The sequence below is a fragment of the Mus caroli genome, chromosome 9 (genome assembly GCF_900094665.2).
Source record: "Mus caroli chromosome 9, CAROLI_EIJ_v1.1, whole genome shotgun sequence".
In the NCBI taxonomy this organism is placed as follows: domain Eukaryota; kingdom Metazoa; phylum Chordata; class Mammalia; order Rodentia; family Muridae; genus Mus; species Mus caroli.
Genome location: NC_034578.1, coordinates 80,137,411 through 80,141,589, shown reverse-complemented (window position 1 = coordinate 80,141,589; position 4,179 = coordinate 80,137,411). Strand labels below are relative to the sequence as shown.

Genomic DNA, 4,179 nt, shown 5'->3' with positions numbered 1-4,179 from the left:
CGACGCATTTCTTCTTGAAATTTCAAAGTTAGTATCTCTTCTTCTAACCATAAAGCATATTTATGAGTTAGGATAAGGACTGTAAAAGAAATATGAAAAACATTATAGTTCCTTCGTCCAAAGATAGAGTACATGTTTTTGCACATGTTTTTTTACTCCCGTGTTCAAGTTCCTTTTTTAAAAATGTTGTTATATTTAATTTGCTATGTCACTGCACATTTATGTCCTCAACATTTCCCTGAAACTAGGTGAATGAACAGAAAAATTATAGTCTTAAAATGAAAAATAGTTATGAGGAAAGATATAGTGATATAATGTCTAAACATTAACTATAGTATGAAAAATTCTTAAATATATTATTCACAAAAAATATGTGATAAAAAAAAAAACTTCCCAAACTGAAGACAAGAGAAGACATTATTCATCCCATGATCCTGGAGAGTGCTCCCTATGGCTGAAGCAGTCTGTGTGTCTGTGTGTCCTTCCCATACTTCCCATCCTTTCATCAAACACATGTCACATGAACCTAAAAATGAAGTAGAAAAATCCCAAACATAAAAAGAGGCACAAGTTTAAAGTAAATAGACTTTGTAAATAAAATTAAATATTAGGTTATTAATAAATAGTAAATACAGTGAAAGCAAATACATTTAAAATAAAAATTATCAAGATAAAAATATCCTAAAATTAGAGCAGTAAACAATAAACACATACACACACACAAACACACTCACACACACACACAAACACACACACACACACACACACACACAACTTGATAAAGATGATCCTCAAACTACAATTTCTGGTCTAGAAATGGTAGAGCCACACCTAACATCTATGAAGCCTGGCTTTAATCCCCAGTACCAAAAATAATTAGAGTTTCTGTTACCCCCAAACTATAGTCACATTGGAAAGACAAACACCAAACTGAGGAAAACAGACCCATTGGCTACCATAAAATACTAACTTAAAACGTAAGCTGATTATTAATATTGCAGTGCTGTACTAAATACCTTAGTAAAATCTGAATAAAGGTAATTGCTTCACCTGAAATGAACACATATTAATAAGAGAGAGCCTAACATCATTGGATGCCTTTATAATCTTTCCAGAATTAATGTATGAGATGCAATTAATGTATGAAATAAGGTGTCACTTCTTTTCATAGTTCAAGAGTGAAAACACTGAATATTGGTAATGAAAGGGAACACCCATCCTTATATTCTTTTGGAGTAGAAGTTGGCTTAAATCTTTTTGTTTCTAGTCTATCAAAAAAGTCTTAAGGCCAATGTGTCCTGTATTACAGCCATTCCATTTTTATAACTTTTGTCCTCCAAGGTATTCTTTTATTAAAGAATATTCAAACATAAAATTCTCATGAAGTTTTCATAAAAGGAAATAGAAATACAATGAGCAGCAATGTGATTAAATTACACTTCATAATAATTTTGAAATTATTTAAAGCAATGGGTTTTGTGATATTAATTAGTCTATAAATCACCGTGAGGTTATTTGACCTCTTAATTCAATTTTCCTTTCTAGGAACATGAAGTATTTTTAGCTTTTGCTTATGTAGGTCACAGAACGTGGCTACTATATAAAGATGTCTTTTTCTTTTTTATCATCTACACAACTGCTAACTCTAAAAGAGTTTCGGTAATGGCAATGTTTGCCTTATGGTAACCCCTAGATCACATCTTTAGCTATTGTTCAGTGCATGAAAATAAGAGTGTCCTGAGAAATTACCCAATTTAATGTTCGAAATAGACAATGAAGTGGATGTTTACATGTTTTCCATTTTATAGACAAGGAACTATAGTTGGGAAGATAGCTTATCCATTAAATGCTAAGCTCATAAACAAAGTGGAGAATTCAAGTAACTGGTACCAATTTGCAACTTCTGAGTGACAGCCAGCTCTTTCTGACTTCAAATCTCTTAACTACACCACTCTGACATGTAAAATGCTATTGAATCTTATGTCTTTAACTTATATTCCAATTGACTGAGCTTTAGGATTTAGAGGAAAAAATACATTTGAATTACAAATTTTAAATCAACATTCTTTATTCCATCTTGTAGACTTCTCAATAAAGCTTCTATTGAATTTTAAAGACTACTTCAGAAACTAGAACTCTCAAATGATTGTCAGTAGTATTTGTCAAGAGAAAATCAGAAAGGGTCTATTAATATTTTTGAATACATTATATCCTTTAATACAAATTCTGTGACTTAAAAGTCATGTTTTCCTATCCTCAGATTTCTTACAATAAAAAAGATTTTGGGGCTGGCGAGATGGTCAGAGGAAATCTTTGTGGAGTCGGTTCTCTCCTTCCAGGTTTATGTACTTTCAGGAGTAGAACTCAGGTGCTGGACTTGTGCAACATACTCTTTTATTATTAGGTGGGCCATCTTGCAGGCCCCAGGCACCCCATTTCAACCACTGAGATTTTCCAAAGGCAAGTTTAGATTCTCTTAAGCCAAATGCTTTTCAAGTTTCTCTGAGCATATGCACTGCCTGACATGACGATTCTTATTCTGTAGCTCTGGATCATGGCTGGGGCTTGGGGGTGGGGCTGAGGGTGGGGCTGGGGCTGGGGCTGGGGAGTGGGGCTAGGGCAGGGGTGGGACTGGGACTGGAGCTGGGGGGTGGGGCTAGGGCTGGGAGTGGGGCTGAGGGTGGGGCTGGGGTTGGGAGCCGGCGCCTGAGCATACAGCAGTTGTGTGAATGTTGTTCCTTTGTGGATCATGCCTTGAAAGCGTTAGACCTCAGTTGCCAAGACCCCAGGTGGCTTTTCTCTATGGACTTTGTTTTTAGGAGACAGCATCTTACTACATAACCATATTCATCCTCCTGTCTCCACCCCTCACTTGCTAAGGTTACAGGCACAGGCCATCACACTGGCCTCCCGCTGGTTTTTACATGGTCAAGTGCACACACCTGATTGGCTCCCTGAACATTTTGATACTCTCTCTTGTTCCATTATGGATATTAAAGATGATTCTTTGTGTGTTCTTAAAAATGTTTTTTTTAATAGCCTGCACTGGAAAAAGCACAGGAGAGGAGTTAAAAACAGTCTTTAAAAAGCTAATAAAAAAATGCTCTTCAAAAAGTAGCACCTCTGGGGCTGGGGAGACAGTTCGGTTATCAAGGTGTGCTTGGTGTGCATTTTGAGGACTGGAGTTCAGATGCCCATCATCCATGTGAAAAGCCAGACAACATGGCATGCACCTGTCAGCCTAGTGCTGGAGCACACAGACAGAAGGGTCCCTGCAGCATGAACTGTCATGGCATGGGCCAGCCACTCTTGACAAATGGGTGAGATCCAGGATCAGGAAGAGACCCCATTTCAAAGGATATGGCAGGGGTTGGAAAGATGACTCAGTGGTTAAGAAGAGGACTGGGTTCAATTCTCAGCACCCACATGGCGGTTCAGAACCATCTAACTCCAGTTTCAGGGGTTCTGGTGTCCTTTTCTGGCCTCCTCCCATCCTTGTCTCTTTGATAATTTTGTTAGCGACAGGTGCAATGGCTGACCTTTCCTCTTGTCCTCTTTCAGTCTCTTCCCTTCAGCTAGACTAAATATTGCTTTAAATCCTTCATTTATATTTTTGACACTTGACAGCAAACTCACACTTTAGTAGGTGTGTTCTTGTTGGAGAACTCATGTCACTGTTACTGTGACTAAGGCTGAGCTTGGAGGTTTCCAAAGCCCAAGTCTTTCTCGGTGAACTCTCTTTATCTCCTGTTGTGGATCAGGAAGTAAACTCTCAGCTGCTGCTCCAGAGCCATGCTTGCCTGCCTGCTACCATCCATCCATGATGGCCGCGGAGTCACCCTCTGAAATGCTAAGCACCAGATAAACTCTTTCTTCTATACATCACCTTGGTGAAAGTGCCTCTTCTGAGCAACAGAACTTTGAAAGACAGGCATTAAAACAACTGTCTCCTTTCTTTTCCAGTCCCTGCTCTCAACTATACTTCGGTTAAATTCTAGGTTCCCACCAGTCTAACATCTTGCACAGATTCGTTCCATAACACTCTGGTGATGCAGTATTTGAATCATATAGTCTAGGTATAACACATAGTCTAGGTATAACACATAGTCTAGGTATAACACATAGTCTAGGTATAACACATAGTCTAGGTATAACACATAGTCTAGGTATAACACATAG

The 4,179-nt window shown here is 38.2% G+C and overlaps 1 long non-coding RNA gene across 1 annotated transcript in view; it reads right to left on the bottom strand.

The window, feature by feature from the left end:
• Window positions 1–332: 332 nt before the first annotated feature.
• The window catches only part of LOC110301695, a 24,463-nt gene continuing 20,616 nt past the window's right edge, over window positions 333–4,179 (bottom strand). The window contains exon 3 of the long non-coding RNA XR_002378733.1: window positions 333–526. This is a non-coding gene — a long non-coding RNA (uncharacterized LOC110301695). The remainder of the gene's footprint in view (window positions 527–4,179) is intronic.